Below are 20847 nucleotides of genomic sequence, written 5' to 3'. Positions count from 1 at the left end.
TAATAAACCTGTGAGCAGTTAGTTATTCACGTCAGACGTACATTAAAATATAGAGCAGTATCCATTATCCTAAGTGGTAGACCTATCTATATATACAGTGTAGGAGTGAATTCAGAACTTCTTAAATCCATATTATATTTTCATCATCTTCATAGTAGTTACATTACAGTCATGAAGTAATGCCAACTAAGTGACAAGCTTTTACTCTCAAAAGTGGAATTAATCAACTTGAGATAGCTGCTTTCTCAAGTTTGGTTTTACTTCATCAAGAATCTGTCTGGGGTGGGCCCTATGGCCTAGTGGGTGAGGGAATAGGATCTCATGTAGCTGATCACAGGTCCAATTCTGGCCCTGGTGGCTTGAAAAACACACTGGGTACACATGTATGCATACCTCAAATCCCAGCAGGATGAAGAAATGGAGAGGAGATTGCAGCATAACCATGACCAATTGAGGGGTGCTTTCTCCCTCTCCCCCTCTCTTTGCCTGTATCTGACTTTGGCAGGTGCACATGATTAAAAGGGAAAAAAAGGGAGTGTCTCTGTCTAACATAACACTATTATTTTAATGTATAATATTTGTGGGGTGTTCTCTGTCTGTCTCAGAAGAGTATTCCACAGAAACTGGTATTAAGTTTCTATGAAAAATATTAATGAGATTAAAATATATTTTAAAAAAAAAACATGCACAGATAGTTCTCATTAAAAATATCAGATATTTGGGCCAGCAGGTAATGTCGTGGTTAAGGCACTAAACTCCCACATGGACGATTATAGTTTGAGTCCCAGACCCAGTGGCTTGAAAAATCACACCAGGTGTGTATGTGCGTATGCGTGCATACCCAAAATCCCAAGAGGAGAAGAAGGGATTGCAGCATTGGGGGATGATTTCTCACTTTCCCTCTCTGTGTCTCTCTCTGGCAGGCACATGTGCCCTATGGGGAAAAATAAAATAAAATGTTAAATACCAGTTTAAATAATTCACCTCAACTTTCACCTGTAGAATTCCTCATTAAAAGAAAAAAAAAAAAAAGCATTACTTGGCCTTATTAGCAAATCCTTGTATTTTCAGAGGACAGAGAAAGGCTGTGATGAAACTTGAACTCAGGGGAAGTGAGCCCAGAGAAGAATCCTAGAAGAGACTCGTTTGTATGCAAGGACATTTGCCAGCTCCAACCCCTCCCCCAAGTTGCCTGCCTGTTGTTTTCAACTCATTTTTTACAAAAGGTTTTTGCCATAATGCGGATGTGCTGGTGGTAGAGAGCCAAAGAGAGATGGTGAGAGGGAAAGTGAGAAATCACTCCCCTTGGGGTTGGCCTCTCACAATCACTTCTCCATTTTGCTCCTGGGATTTTTTTAACCAATTAGATATGGGTATTGTTTGAAAATAATAATATTAATCCATTCCACCAGTTTAATTCCAAAACCAGCCTAAGGGTAGCAGTACTTCAGGAGTGCAAGTTTTAATTGGAGGATAGAAGTGATTTGGGAATTTCTGAAGTCTTGGGGCATCAAGCCCTGACAAGGTACAAGTGAAAACCCAAGTACACCTTTCAGGTATAGTCACCCAAGGATGTACAATGATGTAGGGACAGAGGGGAAAATGCAGAAAGCTTGTTAGCAATGTAAAAAATGTGCCTTTCCCGCATCATGAAGGTTTTTTAAGATTTGCTCTGTGGCTAAAAATAGGGAAGTAAATCCTATTGTTTTTTCTCATTTATTTCTTCTCTTCCTCTTCTCTCTCTTACTATGCTATATAACTTCTTGTTTCCAGATTCATAGCACAAGCTGATACTATGTGAAATAGTATTTCATTATGTTCTGGTTTGAATGTTTGCCAGAGATAGCCTAGGAAATGAATCACATTGTGCTTATTTATCAGAAAAAGGTTTTATGAGCTGTGAGCATCTATCATGTAGAACTTAAAACACTGAAAATCTTCTGAAGTGCCTTTGTGTGTATGTGCATACCTGTGTGCATTGTATACTCACCTTCCTGTCATAATTACATGATTAACTTAGAATTAATCATTTGCAGGGGTCATTTATACCAGTGTTTATCAGAGTGTGTTCCTAGGTTCATCTGCGCTAGAATCAATTAAGGTGATAGGTAAAAATACACATTTCCGGGGGCCAGCAGGTAGTGTGGTGGTTAAGGCACTAGACTCCCACTTGGTCAACCACAGTTCGAGTCCTGGACCCAGAGGTTTAGAAATCACACTGGATACATGCATGTGTGCCCAAAATCCCCAAAGGAGAATGAAGGAGAAGGGATTTTGGTGTGGCCATGCCCCCAGGGAGTGATTTCTTACTTTCTTTCTTACCTGTCTTTCCATAGCAAGCACCTGCACCCTGTGGCAAAAACCTTACCAAAAACAATTTCTGGATATCTAAATCTAAATCTCCGGAGCAAGACCAATCCCTCACAAGACTCTCAGGCATACATTCTCATCCTATAATATGTAAGAAAGACTCATTACTCTATGATAGCAATAAAATTTTAGGCTGTATCATGATTTGCCTGGTTTCTTTAATAGCCAAAATTTATTTTGTAATCATGAAGGAGAGCTATTGAATTATTTTTATTATTCTTTTTTTTTTTAAATCATAGTCATAGTTTATACTGAAGGTTGGAAAGAGATATCAAATTTTTGCTTGGTCTGAATTCCAGTTGATATAGATCATTATCCCTCTGAACTTTAGAAACAAAAAACCCAAACTATGACCAAGGCTTTGTTCAGTAATATGTTTGCTATATTAAAAGGAAATAAGTTCTTTGCTTTCCTGTAGATATTTATCATGGAAGATACTGCATTGAGTCAAATTAGGAAGAATAAATCATTAAATTATCCATCTAAAATAATGGAAAAATAGTGAGTATGCACCATGCTTTGTGCTTAGAGGTTCATATTCACTGTTAAATGAGGTAAGTGTCAGAACAGCCTATAAGGTTATAGCTATTATTATCTCCCATTTACAGAGGAGAAAACTGAACTGCCAAGAGTTTAAAAATTGCCAAAGTACATGTTATGACCAGGAAGTATTAGGGCTGGTGTAGATACGCCCAAGCCTGTCTGGTTACAGCGTTCCCATCATTAGCCACTGTGCCATAATGCTGTCTCCCTGGTAAGGGTAGAGAAGCATCAGTCAGACTCTTCAGAGGATATCCCAAGGAGTAAGGAGGCCTGGCTTCCAGATAGTTTCAAGTACCCTTGTCTCTTACCAGGCGAGGATGGAGACTGGGGACTCTCTTAGTGCTATATGGAAGAGAGCAGAAAATTTAAGACTGCAAACTATTAAAACTGGAAGGGAGGTGAGTGTTTATCTAGAGGCAATATAAAGAAGTTATCTGACTCTTTTAGAAAAGAAACTAAGGAACAGAGACATGAAAAATGAAATAAATTTTTGAATTTTTGAATCTAGTCTAATATAGTCTTAATGACTATGTAGATGAAGTCACGTAATATATTTGATTGCAATATCATGACCCTAAGGTTCAGAGTCTGCTCCCACTTCTTTTCATCCCAGAGAATATGATATACTATCATCAGTTAGAGTCCTTGCATACATCTGTCACAAGTTCTCCAGGGAGGTGACTATAAGGATTTTTAAAATTTATTTATTTCATTTTATGTATTATTATTATTATTATTATTATTCTTTTTAAATTTGCTATGTATCACATGTGGTTAAGGTGTGGACTGTCACATTGTCAACCATGGTCTGAATTCTGGAATCAGCAGCTTGAAAATCATGCCATGTGTGTATACATGTGTGCCCCTAATCCCAAGAGATAGCTGGAGCATGGTCATCCCCCCAAGGAGTGATTTCTCGCTTTCCCTCTCTGGCAAAAACATTAAAAAAAATTTTTTTAAATAAAAATAAACAGATCTCATGGAAAGAAAAATTAGAAAGATTTACTGGCCTGAGATTCGATGAACTTGACGAGGAAGTCAAATACAAAGCATTTTTAAAAATTATTTCATTTAACTTTTATGATTATTATTTTTTAATTTGATCAGAGAGAAGGGAATGTGAGAAAGCAAGCCCCCTGGTCCAGGACTCGAACCTTAGTTGCCATGTGGGAGTCCAGCACCCTCAACCACCATGTTACCTGCCAGCCCCAAGTACAAATTATTTAAATGAAACTGAAAAGAAAAACCACTTATGTAATTTTCAGATTCAACAGTTAAGAAGATAAGATGGTTTCTTAAAACCAGGTCATAAAATTATTACGGAAGTGAAATGGAGTGGTTAGAAAGCTTATTGGTACACTTGCAGAAGACTCTTTGAGAGGATAATTAGGATAACTACCTCCTGGACTCATTTGAAGTACAAAGAACTGACAAAGAGCAAATATCAGACATCTTGACAGAAGTAGATCATATTTTCTTAGAGTCCAAAACAGTTCAAATATAGCAGATTTCTGAGATTTGTATTCACACCACTATTATTATCACTTAGCACATAGGGGTGTCTGTTTCATGGTTCTGCCTCTAGAACCTGTCAGCTAGTAGTGGAAATAGACCCTCTCGGGGGCCTTCGCGTCTCCAAGACCTAGTATGGTGCTTCTCACACTGTAGGCACTAAGTAAATCTGTAGGAGGAAAATGGTAATCAAATGAAAGCGAGGGAAGACAACAGACCCAGAGAGACAAAAGCGCATTCTTCAAGACTTTGCTGGAATATCACCTTCTTACTGAGGCTGTCCCCTCCACCACTCCCGTACTGTGCTGTGCTGTTTCTTTTCAATGACACTTGTCTGTCAACTTCCGGTATAATATACTCATCCTGTTTGTTGTTTGCTGTCTGCTTTTCCCCCTGCTAGAATGTGACTCTTGTTTTATATCCTTCAAGTGTTACCAGCCAACTAAGTGGCTGCCGCTTCTCGCAGATGATGAAACGAGAGGCGGAGACTGGGGAAGGGAATTTATTCTGTAACCCATTACAGGGAGACAGTTAGCAAGCACCATCAACCTGATTCGAAAAGCTCGACTTGTTCTCTGTATGTATAGGTACGACATATGAGCATGGCAAATTATTCCCTACAATAATCAACCAGAGTCGATCGCTTTCCCCAGAGTAATCATCCTGTTTCCAGTTTTACGTCGAATACCCATTTCTGATTTCTCATCTGATCATTCCTCAAACAGATCTCCCTCTGTCTTAGCACAGAGTTAGAATGTTCTCCTTAGAGGCCTTCCTTAATCTCAAAGTGCCTGGCGTCCTCCTGGCCTGCTTTACAAGGATCTTTTTTTTTTTATTTTTTATTTTTTTGTACACTATTGTCTCTTAGATACATATAGTATAGAGGGTGCCTAAAATTTTAAGTAAATAAAATATATGAAAAACAATCTTATACAAGAGGAATTAAACTTCTTGTATGTATATCTGAAAGACACTAACTAGATATACATTGACGCTAAAACTATACTGATGTGACAATAATTAGATTAAGAGAAGTAGAAGAAGTTTAAAGATACAATTCTGGCATGTACAATAAGAAATAGAATTGATCCTCTTCAACAAGTGAGAAGGAAGTTTATATAAGAAACCATTTTTGGCCAAGCAATGTATTTTTAAATACCAAAGAACAAAGGAGAAATACACAAAGGATGTAGAGAAATGATGAAGGGAACTGGGGTAGAATTGTAAGTACAATATTAGAAAGACTAAAGCCCAAATGACCTGCAGATTTTAGTACAGGTAGACACACACACACACACACACACACACACACACACACACATGCACAAAAGCAGAGAGAGTGACTAGGGAATGGAAAACAAAAGGCTTGGAAGAAAGTAATAGCTGTCTTTTAAATGTTTCATTGCTTCCCTAGGGAGTGGGACTTCTGTACAATTATTGAAAGCACAATTAGAACCAACTTTTAGAATTCACAGTGAGGATGGGGCCAGCAGGTGGTATGGTGGTTAAATTGTTGGACTCCCACATGGCCAACCATGGTTTGAGTCCCAGGCCTGGTAGCTTGATTTCTCATTCTCTGTCTCTGTCTCTGTCTCTCTCTGGGGAGCTCACATACCCTAGAGCAAATGAAATAATAATAATGAAATGATAATAAGTAATATAATCTTTTTAAAAAAAGAATTTACAGTGTCACTGTTTTTAACATCATAGTGAGAGTAATTATTGATTAATTAAAACGATATTCTCCATCCCTAAAGTGTTCCAGGTAAAAACACTACACTGCGTAGAATGTTATAGTCTCTCTCACTTCTTCTGAACCTTGGAATTTTACTAGGTCTTTGGAATGAAGTCCCTATAGTTTGAGAGACAACGTTCTCAAGGAAAATTAGAGATTTGTCTAAATTGAAAATGTGTGTAGGCAAAGGATTCATTCCGGATCTCCTGATGCCCTCATAATTATTTTTTAATGTCACTGAAACCCCTTAGGGAGTGCCGTAAGTCTACCAAAAATTCACAATGGCTGTGTTTCCCCACGGCCCTTTGGGTTATGGTTAGGAAATTCGGTATCACAAGGCCTTTCTACTCGGTCTTTAAACAGTGGCAGGCTGCCCGTTTCTTCTTCTAATTCTGGTTCTGTTTCTGACACTAAAATTGACCTTTGAAGAACAGTGCTACAATGGCACAACCTGAGGTAATTTGTCCTAATCTTTTAACTAACTCACAGAGAGCTCAGCTCAGTTTTCTAAGGACAAAATGCAGTTCTCATATAGGTATTCTCTAGATTAAGAGTAAATGGACTGACTTTGCAATTGCATCTGTTGAAAGAAAATTTTCATTATAGGCTTAAACTTCACAAATTCTTCTTCTGGGCTGTAGTGTACCAGTTAGTCACTGTGCATAGAAAGCCAGATCCCACATGGCTGACTGCAGTTTAAATCCTGGCTCCAGGGGCTTAAAAACCAGGCCAGGTGTGTGGGCATGTATGCATGCCCCAAATCTCAAGATGGAGGCATGAAGGAAAAAGGATTGCAGTATGGCAGCCTCGGTGCATGGTGCTTTCTCTCTCTCGGTGAGCGCATGTACTCCCTGAAAATAAAAAGTAAAGACATTTTTCCTCTATGTTTGTTTGACATTATGCTGCCTAAAATGAGGGACTAGAGATGTTTGAAACCTAGATTCATACAGCAAAATTCTACTTTATTTTATCCCATTAACGTAGATGCTTGTGTCTTCTATGTGTTAGGCACTAGGTAAGAAGCAAGTACAGAATAGGGAATAAACCAGAGAGTCTTTCTTCTCATAGAAATTATGATTGAGTAGAGTAGGGAAGGGAATAAAGTTGAAACATACATTTATAAAAATACCTTTGGAATAATTATATGAAGAGAATAGAGTGTCACATGAGAGAATACACAGTGGCCTCCTACTTTAGATTAGATTACCATCGAAGGTCTTTTAGACTGAGTCCTAAGGAATGAGAATTCAGCCATAAACAAAAGACCATGAAGCAGAAAGAATCTGACCTGTCTAAGGAACAACCAGTAAGATTCCACCTGGGATCAATGGTGATTGTGGCTTGTGATAAATGGGGAGAGACATGTGGGTCCCATGAGGTCATGCTACATGTTCGTATTTTACTATAATTGCACAAAGAAGACATTGAAGGGCTTTTAGGACAATAATGACATGATTCAAGATAGATTTTTGTGTTTTTTTTTGTTTTTGTTTTTGTTTTTGTTTTTGTTTTTGTTTTTGTTTTGAGAAGGATAAGGTGCGCTCACCAGAGAGACAGAAAGAGACAGAGAGCAAGAAAACACCCCAAGAGGGGCTGGCCACACTGCAATCCCTTCACCTTCACTCTCCTCTCAGAATTTTGGGTACACATGCACACGTGCCCAGTGTGAGTTTTAAGTCTCCAGGTCCGGGTCTTGAATTGCAGTCAACTGTATGGGAGTCCAGTGACATAACCATAACGCCATCTGCTAGTTTCCCCAATATAGATTTTTAAAAGATAATTCTGGATGCTTTATGAGCAATGTCTTGAGCACAAGAGTGAAAGTATCCTGGAATATAATTGAAAGAAATAGAGAGTCATGAGGTCTATTTTAAAAGTAGAATTAAGGGGCCAGCAGGTGGCAAGGTGGTTAAGGCACTGGACTCTCACATGGCTGACCATCGTTCAAGTCTTTGACCAGTTGGCTCTCTCTGGTGAGTGCATGTGCCCTATGTCAAATTAAAATCTAATGATACTAATAAATCAAATGGATTAAATGATTATTTTTAAAAAGATAGTAAAGCTTAAAAAAAAAGTAGAATCGAAAGAATCGGGTGATGATTGGATGAGAGGAAGCGCACAGCAAAGGGAAGTGAGAAATAAAAGATGATGTCCACAGTTATACTCTGAAAATTTATTTGACTGATTTCATTTATTAAGAGAACATGGATAAGAAAACAAGCAGGTTTCTGTGGGAAAGTATCAAGGGATTGTAAGATCTATGAGATAATCTGCTGTGAAGTCAAGTAGACAGTTAGCAGCTCTAAACGTCAGAGCGATCTGAGCTAGAGAATTACATTTGAGTGATTGTACAGTAATCCTTCCTTTTCTGTGGTTTTGCTTTCCATGGTTTCAGTTACCCATAGTACAGTACAATAAGATATTTTGAGAGAGAGAGACCACATTCACATAGCTTCTTTTATAGTGTTTTGTTATGATTATTTGATTTTATTAGTAGTTAATACCATCAATCTTTTACTGTGCAAAATTTATAAATTAAACTTTTTCATAGGTATGGATAAGGGGACTTCCATTAGCAAAAAGTTCATGAAAAATGGACTCAAAGTATGAGTTTATTTTGGTGCCAAAAAAGTTGAAATCCACACATAGTTTTTTTTAATAACATGCATGCTCCATTGACTTTTAAAGGCCTCTAATATATAGGATTCAGTACTATCTTTGGTTTCAGAGGCATGCACTGGGGATCTTGGAATGGATAAAGAGGGACTACTGTGTTTGGTTTTCTTTCTTTTTTTTTTTTTTTGAGAGGTTTTTTGCTATAGGTTGCTTGCACTCGCCAGATAGACAGAGAGAGACATAGAGACAGAAAGCGAGAAATCACCCCCCAGGGGGGATGGTCATGCTGCAATCCCTTCTCCTCCATTCTCCTCTCGGGATCTTGGGCACGCACGCACACGCGCCCGGTGTGAGTTTTAAGCCACCGGGTCCGGGACGTGAACCGCTGTCAACTACGTGGGAGTCCAGCGACATAGCCATTACACTAACCACTGGTTCCTTGTGTTTGGTTTTTAATACTGGAAATAGACGTAAATCATCTAGTGGGAAAGGGCAGTGAGAGAAGAGGGCCCATGATGGAATCCAACTCCCCAAGATGTTGGAGGTATAAATTTGGAAGAAGAGCCGAAGTCCACATAGGAGGTTTCACTGAGAGGACCTGGAAGAGATAGGAAGGAAACTAGAAGAATTGACCTTGTGGGAGCAAGGCAAGATGAAGCTTTCAGATTAAAGAGTAAGCAGCTCTGTACGATGCTGCTCAGAAAGCTAGCACGGTGAGCCCCTGAAAGGTCCACTGAGTGTGACAAGGTGGTCATTTTGGACCTTCTAAAAGCAGTTGCATTTTAAATGTATTATTTAAGAAATAATAATTATTTATTTAGCTCCATTTGTTATTATTATTATTTTTAAATTTGACCAGAGAGAGATAAAGAGAGAGAGAAAGGGAAAACCAAGAAAGCAAGCTGCCGGATCTGGGACCTGAACCGTGGCTGGCCATGTAGGAATCCAGAGCTCTTAACCACCACGTTACCTGCTGGCCCCTAAATGTATTATGTTTTTGTTGGTTTATTGTTTTCCGAGCCATTTTGTGCCTCTATAATTTATATGTGTGTGTATGTGTGTGTGTGTGTGTGTGTGTGTGTGTGTCTTTCTTTTTTTTTGTAACCAAAGTAATCTATTTTCAGATTTTCCCTTTAGTTCTCTTTTCCTGATGAATACCGTGACTTTTTCCAAAATCGTGTGTTAGAATGTGATAATCCTGCAGTTTGTAAAAGTGTGGCATTGTTAAGACTGAAACAGCAAGACTTAAGCTGTCTTTGTTTTGCTCTGGCACTGATAGTTTAAATGCCTTTGAACACAATGGTCCAAATACATTATCTCTTTATTTTTAGTTTCACGGCATTACTTGTTCTGTTTTCTTAGCTTTTCTGTACCTATCCGTTCAAATGCTAATTAATGATTGAAAGTAATGAATTCAATGGTTAGTTCATTAGTAAGTGAAACCTTCTGTCTCCTGTATTGCTTAGCTCTGTACTTGTGCGTCGTGGTGTTCAGTAGACACTTGCTTACTGTTGTTTACTAATGAATGGCTAAATTCTTCCAAACAAGCAATCAGTTGTCTTCATTAAATATTTTCAGTAGATTTCCTTTATATGGGAATATATTCACTGGCGCTTCACGTATATTTTTGTAAAAAGTTACTCAATATGAAGAAATGTAAGTTTTTGAGCCCACTGTTTGACTATTAAGGCTTCACCCAGATCCCCAGTAATGCATGTATGGCCTTTTATCTTCTTTATAGTTCAGTACACATGCAACAGGATCTAGTACTGACCTATTTTATAGATATGTTTTAGAGGTGAATGTATGGGTTTTTAAAAAAATACTTGAGAGAAGTCACTATATAAAGCAACTATCATGCATTAGACAGACCTAAGATCTAAACCTTTTTTTTTTTCTTTTTCTTTTTTTGGAGAGCTTTTTGCTATAGGGCGCGTGCGCTTGCTAAAAAGACAGAGAGACACAGAGAGACACGCGCCCAGCATGAGTTTAAGCCACTGGGTCTGGGACTCGAACCGCGGTCACCTACATGGGAATCTAGCGACATAGCCATTACGCTAACTGCTGGTCCCTAATTTTTTTTTTTTCGAGAGATTTTTGCTATGGGGCACGTGCACTCACCACAGAGACAAAGAGAGACAGAAAGTGAAAAATCACCCTGCAGAGAAGATGGCCACACCACAATCCCTTCTCCTCTTTTCTCTTCTTGGGATTTTGGGCATGTATGTACACATGCTTGGTGTGAGCTTCAGGCCACAAGGTCTGGGAGTCAAACTGCGGTAGGCCATGTAGGAGTCCAACACCTTAACCACTACGCCACCTGCTAGCCCCACCCAGCATGATTTTAAAAGTTGTGTGTGTGTGTGTGTGTGTGTGTGTGTGTGTACATAGTACACAAGGAACATTATATAAAATAAAAATAACTTGGAGAATTTATATAGTTATTAGGATTATTATAGAAATAAATGCATGTTGATAATAGAATAACATAGGGCTATTCAGATTTCAATGTTCATGTACATTTTTTCGTGATAGACACTACTATGAGGATGAAATGGTCTTTTTCTTTTGTAAAAATTTGTATTAAAGTAAATGAAGTGAGGTTCATGATGAAGTATAATGGTTTTGTCACTGGACTCCCACGTGGTCAGCCGAGGTTCGAGTCCTGAACCCAGTGGCTTAAAACTCATGCTGACGCATGTGTGCATGCCCAGCATCCTGAGAGGAGAATGGAAGAGAAGGGATTGCAGCTTGGCCTTCCCCCTCAAGGGTGATTTTTCGCTTTCTGTCTCTCTGGTGAGCACATGCACCCTGTAGCAGAAATCTCTCTAAAATAAATGAATGAATGAATGAATGAATGAATGAATGAAATGGGCTGGCCACACAGCTTAGTAGTTAAGAGAGCTAGATCCCAAATGGCTGACCATGCTTTAAATATCAGCCGTGGTAGCTTGAAAAACACTCTAAACATGTGGGTGTGTGCCTCAAGTTCCAACAGGATGGAGAAATGGAGGAGAAGGGATTATGGCAATGTCCACATCCTATTGGAGGGTGTTTTCGCCCCCTCCCCCCCTTTTCTCTCTTTTTCTTTCCCCCTTTCTCTCTCTCTTTTGGTCTCTGTCGAGTGCATGTGCCCTCTGGCAATTAAAATTTAAAAATAAAAATAAATAAATGAGGCAATGTGTGGAGGTAGAGAGGAATTTATCTTATAGGGGGACATCTCCCTCATATCATTAACGTCAAAAGTTGAGCTGTAGAGAGGTCTATGTAAAAGAGACAGGTCGATGTGGCAAGTCTCAGGTAAGCACAGGATTGGAGCCATTATCAGAGAGAGGGCGAGAGTAAAGCTGGGACTACTATGGCCGGAGGGGGAGCTCAGATCTAAGAATAAAGAGGTGGGTGGGGCTCTAGCTCTGCAAGGGCTTGGGACGAACTGTGTTAGCAGGGTGACAAGGAGCTGTACACTTCATACTGTGATCACTTTCTTTACTTCAGAATGTTCAGCCTGACAAACCTGACTTCCTATGACCTTTTCAGTGGCTATAGACAGCAGAAAACGAATCCTGTCAGCTAATCTTACTGTAATAAAAATGAGTCATTTTTAATAAATGAAATCAGAAATAGTACAAGAAGTCCATCATATACTGTTTTTAAATTGAAGTTAACTTGAATTGTGACAAAATATGTAACAACTACATTTTTTTTAAAAGATCACTGTTCTTGAAAAGTGTCTTCCAGTGTCTGTTTCTATACATATAAGGTTTATTGAGATATAAATAAGTTTTTGCCTCATCGGGATCACTTACGAAAAGCCGCACTTATAGTGAAGTGCAGTGTTATTTGAAATTAAATTAGTAGCTTACAACAGTGAATCACAAAGCAATGACCTTTTTTTCAGTTCTTAGGCCAATGTTAGATACCATAAATAAATAAATAAATAAATAAATAAATAAATAAATAAATAAATAAATAAATAAAATAGACAATAAATAAACTAAGTTTGGCAGGTGACATGGTTAAGGGTGCTGGACTCCTACGTGACTGACCGCGATTTGAGTCCTAGACCTGGCGTCTTGCTTTCTCACTTTTTTTCTCTCTCTTTCTGTCCCTCTCTGATCAAATTAAAATAAAAGATAAATGAAGTAATTATTTAGAAAAATAAATAAACCCAAAAAACATACACCACAGTTTTTTATGTCAAAATGCTGATAAATGGTTGCTAGATAATAAATAACCATTTTTGGAGAAAAGCTTTTTGAATGATATTTCCAAATTTAAACATGTGTATATTTAATATGCATGTACATATATGTGTGTGTCTATGTGTATATATGTGTATTTGCATATTATAAAAGTAATATGGTTAAGAACATTAACTTTCTTTTTTCTCTTATATTTTAAAGATTGAATGTTATGAAATACTTAGTGTTATACATTTAAAACTGTTAAGTAAGAGACTATCAACTAGTTTCTTTACTTTAGTATTTATATTTTGATAAATTCATCTTTTTTAACTTTCCCCCAGAAAAGTCTGAATATCTATTTATTTCCCTTAACATCAAAATAAAAATAGTAGTTTATTGCATGGTAAATCACAACCTAAGGCAGCCAATCCCAAAGTGAAACCATTTCTCCAAAAAAGCATGGTTTTTCTCAGATAAGAATCTCAACACACACACCTGTGTGTGTTCTTTTTGAATAGAACTAAATCGTGATTTCTTTATCCCAGAGAACAGTTGACCCTGTCCCCCTGATGTCTGTATATTATGTTGTGTGCACTCGATAACAGTTTTACTGGATTTGGAGGGGAAATATATATTGAATTGTCAATAACATTTTTTTATTTTGCTATAGTGCACTGTTACACAGCCTAGGATGAAGTTTTATTACAAATCTGTGTCTTCTTATATAATGAAAAATTACTAAGGTGTTTGAAGTTTGAAAACCCAAGTGGACAGTTAGGTCAAAACATCTAAAATAGTGTTAAATTTTCTATTTTTATGTCAGCATTGGTATCGAGTAGTATAAATCATTTATAACCACTGATATCCAACCTGTGCATGATCAGTTGAACAAAATGATAATCAAAAGACATCTTTACTCCCACATAGGTTGAATGCATGAAGCGTAGCTAGTAAAACATATACTAAAACAGAATTTCCATGTTAAAAGCTGCTTGTTATGGATGGAAAAGCAGGTCTTACTGGCAGTCCTATTGCCTAATTGTTGATCTCAGTGTGTTCTCTTAAACAGTGTCACTTATCAGTTAAGAGTATGAATTATGGAGTCATAAGGTTTAGATTCAAATCTTGAGTTTGCTACTTACGATAGAGAACAAAGTATTTTATTACACTGTGCTTCAAACTTCTCAGACTTCTTCCTACTTTTATTTCTTAAAAATCTGTGTGATCTTGAGCAAGAGACATATAAAGTGTGCTTCAATTTCTTCATCTATACAACAAATATATTGTTAACAGTATCTCCTGTGTATGGTTGTGTGTTTGTTAAGTGAGGGTGTGTGCTAGCATGTACAGTTGCTTAGAAAAATGCTGGGGGCATATGATAAGTGGGATGATGCTAGCCATTCCTCTGTAAGAGCTGTAGGGTAGGGATTTCTGTCCATCTCAGTCACTACTGTATCCCCAGAGACTAGAATAGTGCCTGGCATGTGATAGGCACTCAATAAATACTTATAGAAGAAATATGCATCCGTTTTATCATCTGAAATGGGACTCATGAGAGTAAGTACCTTAGAGAGTGTTTTGAAAATTAAATGAGATAATGCATATGAAGAACATCAAGTTATTATAAAAGTCATAGTCATTATTATTCTCATGTATGAAAACCCATAATTAAACAAAATATTTGGTTTTGCCCTATATTACCTAGCTATTCTACTTTTATGACTCATAACTTTGATGTTTTGCATTTTTCTTCTTTGTTCTTCAGTCAATTCTTATTATTTTTTTAGCCTAATCAATTAATGTGCTTGCTTATTTTCGTGGACATGTCATTATGAAATAAAGACAAATATTACTATAAATCTAATTGCAGAAATAATGAAAATGCTGAACATTTCATTTTTCTTTTTAGTCTTCGCATACTCTAAATATCTTTGACTTCATCAACTTTCGTGAAAGTTTTGGGTTGACCAAATTGCTAATGTGTAACATCTGCTCCCCACTTCCAAAATCTGCTGTGTAAAAACCAAAAATATTTTGGAAAACTGAAATCACAAGAGCTTAGAATTTATTTGTACCATTTGACATACAATTGGGGCTGGGAGAAAAGATCATATATTTTGGATTTCATATTCAGGTCAAGGGTTAATGCCCAAGATTGTTGAATACCTTTAGCAATTGAAAGTCAGTATAAAAATGTCAACTTTGTGGATTTTATCTCTCATGACTTAAATTTAAAGATATTTTGTTGCAGAAAAAAATAAACATAAAATAACTTAGGATTCAGAGAGTTGGTCTTTAATGAAACAAACCAAATAGATTTTTGCTATAGGGTGTGTGCACTCACTAGAGAGACAGAGAGACAGAGAGCAAGACATCAACCCCCCCAGGGGAATGACCACACCACAGTCCCTTCTCCTCCATTCTCCTCTCAGGACTTTGGGCATACACACGTCAAGCATGAGTTTCAAACCTCAGGTCAGGGACTCCAAATGCATTAAAAAATGTGGGAGTCCAGCGCCTTAACCACTACGCCACCTGCAGTCCTCACAGTTCATTTTGTTTTTTAATTTGCCTAGGGCTTGTATGCTTACCAGGGAAAGAAAGAGGGTGAAAGTGAAAAATCACCTCCATTCAAGGGGGATGGTCATACTGCAATCCCTTCCTTTCTATTTTTCCCTCCTTCTGAGATTTTGGGCACAAAAAACATGCACCCAGCCTGTTTTTCAAACTACAGGGTCTGGGACTCAAAACTATGCAGTCAGCCATGTGGATGCCAGCTGTCTTCACCACTCTACCAACTAGCCTTCTCCATAAATGTTTCTGTTTAGCATAGAATCATTTGCTATAAAGAGGAATGGTTCAAAGTGACAGAGGTAAATGACATTAACCATAAAGACCGAAGTAGAGATCAGTCTTCATATTACCTAGAACAAGTGCATGTCAAGAGGAAAGAGGTTGATTTAACCTGCAGCATGATTTCTAACCTATCTTGGGCGATTCCTGTCCCTTTCAGCAACCAGCCTTTTCTGAGTTGACTAGAAAACACTAGTGACAGAATTATTTCGTTTTTCTTTTCTTTCTTTCTTTATATATTTATTTTTTTAGCATATCCACATCTGGGCCTTACTGCCTGTTTTTTCCTCTGCTTTCCTGGAGGGATTTGTTTTCTCTTCCCTTTCCTTTGTTAGTATAATATGTATTCTTCTCATCACATACATCATTTCTAGCATAGAAAAGGGTCAAGTTGCCAAAGGTGTGGCTATCAATAAATATGTTCCTGATTGAACTGTTCATGGTCCAAGATAACATATAACTTCTTTATGTAATAGCCTTTTTGTGTATTTACTTAAGTAACCAAGCCTCTTTTTCAGGAATAAACTAATTTAACATATTTTAAAACTTTGGTGATTTTTTTTTTCTTTCAAGTGTTACAAAAAGTGATATATAAATGATATATAACTTTTCTACATATATATAAAGTAAGAATTCACCTCCCAGGGGAGATGGCCATGCCACAATCCCTTCTCCTCCATTCTCCTCTCGGGATCTTGGGCACGCACACACACATGCCCGGTGTGAGTTTAAGCCACTGGGTCCATGACTTGAACTGTGGTCGACTATGTGGGTATCCAGCAACATAGCAATTACGCCAACTCCTCATCCCCCAATCATATATAACTTTTATACCCAGATAGAATTTATGGGACTGAAACGATAAGTGACTATGCTAAAGTGGTATGTGCTCATTAAAAACAAACAAACAATATAGAGGGGCCAGCAGATGGCATAATGACTACATTGCTGGATCCCCATGTAGTTGACTGCTATTCCAGTCCTGCACCCAACAGCTTAAAACTCATGCCGGTCGCGTGTGCATGCATGCCCAAAATCCTGACAGGAGAACGAAGGAGAAGAAATTGTGGTACGGCCATTCCCCCTGGGGGCTGATTTCTCATTTTCTGTCTGTTTCTGGCAAGTATGCATGCCCTATAGCAAAAATCTCTTGCTAAAAAAAATTTTAAAAAAGCAATATAGATGTAATATTGGTATGTATTTAGCATAATCATTATGGTTTAAATATTATTATCAATATTTATTTTACAAATTTTGGACTGAGTACTTTACCACATAGTTCAAATCATAGCTATCATCTATGTTTAGTGTATGTGATATGAGACATCTGTGATTTGTATGCTGTGCACAAAATTAAAATCACACTATCTGAATTTGAGTCAGACTCTACCACTTTGTTGTTCAGCAAGTCATTTAGTATTGCTGAGTCTTCATTGGTTCCTCTGTAAAGAAGAGATAATAATGACATTCTCTCAGAGCTGATGTAAGGGTCAAGAAGCATAATTAGTGTAATATGTTTTATAAACTCTAAAGTACAATATACCTATAAATGTACTAATACATATTTAACAAAGGAATAATGTATGATAGTATATGCAAATTATGTGTTTATCTTTTCAAAAGGCGATTTTCATATTTAATAGTGAGACCTTTTTCAAGGCTATATTTTGTTTGTAGAGGGCAATTTATTATGTATATTTGTGATGCAATTTCCCCTATCTTTGGGAGAACAGAAAGTAATAAATAATTTGTAATGCTGTACTATACTGATTCTGGAATTAAACTTAGTTTTATATAATGAAAGGAAACTATATAGTGGCTTATCTCTTGAGTAGTACATTCAAAATACTCATGCTAACTAACGTATACCACATATACTATGTGTATGGCCTGATGTAGAGTTTTGGCATGTTATTACTAGTTCATTTTTCATAAAGATTTTAAAATTCTTTAAGAGGTGACAGTACTTGTATCAAAATGGAATAAGAAAATACAAATGATTAAAAACATAGACATCAAAAATATTATTTAGGTAATATTTATTATATGTAAGAAAACAATTGAGCATAGGATCCTAAAAAGTGGAACTCTAGATTTTCTCAATAAGTTCAATGTATTCCACAAATTATTTGTTATTCAAGACTACAAGTCCCTGGCCATTATCGTGGTCTGCCTCTCCAGTACTTGTGTGCCAACATTCTTTTCTTAAAGCTTGCTGACCCCAAATAAGGTGATTTTCTTTCTTGTTCCTCTCTAGTTCTTTCTATTCCTTGTCTCATTTTTCTATCCTTATCTATATCTCTAAAATCCTGGGGAAAAAAATACCAAAAAACTTCGCAGAACAGAACAGCCTTGAGCTGCAACTGCAAGGGAGATGTGATGCTCACGTAGGAATGGATCATTGGAGTGGTAGCCTCTTCTCGGCGTGGGAAGTCAAGTCATTGTAAGGGGAAGGCAGGGCCCAGGCAACTCAGGCATGCTCACCGAGTCGGCTTTCAGGCTCCCCATCCCTGTGCCATCGTTCATGGAAACCCATGCTATCTCTTCCAGAGTGACTTTGAACTCTCAGTAGGATATCCCTGGGAGCCGAAATAGACATTTCCACCATTCTCAGCCAACCTACTTCTCTAGGATTTCCCTGGTCAGTCCCTCTTCCTTGATACGTTCTTTCTGTTCTGATATTAGGAATATCCTACCAAAATTACTAAAACTTGTCTAGCCAAGTAACTTGTTCTTTAAGAGAGTTTGATAAACTCTCCACTTTCTCCAAGTTTAATTGGAGTCCTTTAGTAACAGCTGTTTCCTCTTATTACCTCTTGCTTCATTCTGTCATAACCAGATGGGGAAAAAACAAAAAAGATTAATACCAAAAGATTTTTAAGTCACTGGTTTTCTTTCTAAACAAGAGAAAACAGTATTCGTAGGAATAAAATGTTTTATTCTTCAATCTAAATTTCCTCTTATATGAAATAGATATTTTATTTGATTCATTTTTAAAAAACTTTTTCGAAGGTAAGAAACAGCTTATAACCCAATACACATATGAGCATGTACACACATGTGCACGTGTATACATATTCATGAAGCAGTACTGCAATTGATGTACTAACTGTATGGTTGAACTCTGATATTTTATTTCTTTTTATTCTAAGAAATGCTGATCAAAACCTAATGCTATTTTTATAACTTACTAAAAATTTCTGACCAACGCGTTTTTTACAAATTAGATGACTTTTAATAAAGTCCTTTTAGTTTCCAAAATTCTATAATTCTCTTTATTCTAGTAATGGAACTCTCATTTAATGAAAGAGTTTCTACTCTCTGAATAAAAGTAATATGGTACTTTTTAAAAGTGCATATGTAATTCTATGACTCCATCAATGTTCCATTGAAATGCTGATATTCTAGGAAGGTGAAAAGAAATTGCACTGAGAGTTGTAGGAACGTTAATGAAAAGAGACAAATCTATCAGAAAAGCAAAACTAAGAAACCTGGATGATGCTAAATCTAAACAACCAAGAGGTGGTCTTTAAAATTATTGTAGTTCTCTTATTTGTACTGAGTGGCTTAATTTTTAGCAAGATCTTTATTAGGAATTGTATGTATCTTTTATACCTTCTAAATGACAGTGTCCAAAGTCTGTAATATACCTAGAAGGCCTGGCATTGCCTTTCCTTTTCTCTGCCCCTTACCTCTCTGCCCCTCTTCGCTTCCCACTCACTCCGGTCACCTGGCTTCGTTGCTGTCTATGGTCACACCACATCTCATCTCACGGCTTTTATACTAGACAATCTCTCTGCCTCCAACTTAATCTCTTCCTCAAAAATTTGAATGCCCTCTTCCTCAGCTTCTTCACATCTCTGTGCAAATGTCACATTGTTAGTGAGAATCGGCCTGACAACCCTTTTTTAAATTGGAAAGTGCCCCATACCCCTTAACTTTATTATGTGCATTTATTTCCCTTTTAAAACTATTGAGTTTACTGACGTATTGTGTCTCTCTGCCCCCCCACTAGAATGTAAAGAGCTCCATGAGAGCAGGGGCTTCCAGTTGTTTTGACCACTATGGCAGCATAAGCTTATGCAAAGGTAGCATAGAGTAGGAGTGCAAATAATACTAATTGAATGAGTACTTGAATCTCCCAGAACTTCAGGCAAGGAACTTGTGCATATATACTACCTGGGAAATTTTTATTGAATGAACCATTTAGATTGCAGAATTCACGCTTTATGAAACACATCTCCAACAATCATGTGATGTGGTTAGGACCGTCTGGAATCATTGTACCTTACCTTCCTGACTTCCGGCCTAAGGAAACAGACTGAGTGACTTGTCTAGGTTACAAAAAGTGTGTGTGTGTGTGTGTGTGTAGGGGGCGGTGTCTTCTGACCCTTAGTGAAATGGTTAAATTTGTTTCACGGTCTGGGATAGAGGTGTTCAGTTTGCAGAATGCATCATGTTTTGCCTATGAACTGCTTTGTTCTAATATGTCTGTGTTGCTTTCAAATTTATGTTAAGAGGATGTTACCTTTTATGTTAAGCCGAACGGTGTTCATTCTTAGGGACTAGGAGTAGCAGATTATTTAATTTAGATAAAGAAAGTATTAAAGAAAAATCCTAAAATTAAGGCAAAGTTGATAGACATCATTGTACTTTTTTACATGGTTTTTTGTTTTTCCTCTGTATACTTCTCTTCTTTTTAATAAAGAAAGCGCATGCGAAAGCTTTAATGGTAGGTTTGGAACCTGGTAAGATTTGGGAGTCTTGGTGTTGTGACTTGAGAAAAATACCATTTCTCGTTGTGTCTGAGGAGTGTTGAACTGTTCAGGGAACCTGAGGAAAGGGGAAATGATTACCTGACGCCGTCTTATCTGAGATGCCTAACTTACTCCGTCTAATTACTCACCACCCTCTGGTTAACACGCGAGGGAAGAGGAAATAGCCCGAGCCACGCGCGGTCGGCTGCCAGAACCTGAGCCTCGCCGAGGTGCGGCCGCCGCCCCCTCCGCGCTGATTGGCGGGGACCACAGCATC

General features: G+C 37.5%; 1 protein-coding gene across 3 annotated transcripts in view; it reads left to right on the top strand.

Moving 5' to 3' along the window:
- Window positions 1-20847, top strand: part of RIMS2 (regulating synaptic membrane exocytosis 2) — a 409264-nt gene that overhangs the window by 357041 nt on the left and 31376 nt on the right. The window lies entirely within an intron of this gene.

The sequence above is a fragment of the Tupaia chinensis genome, unplaced genomic scaffold, assembly GCF_000334495.1.
Source record: "Tupaia chinensis unplaced genomic scaffold, TupChi_1.0 Scaffold000154_1, whole genome shotgun sequence".
Taxonomy (NCBI): domain Eukaryota; kingdom Metazoa; phylum Chordata; class Mammalia; order Scandentia; family Tupaiidae; genus Tupaia; species Tupaia belangeri.
This window is presented reverse-complemented; position numbering and strand designations above follow the sequence as displayed.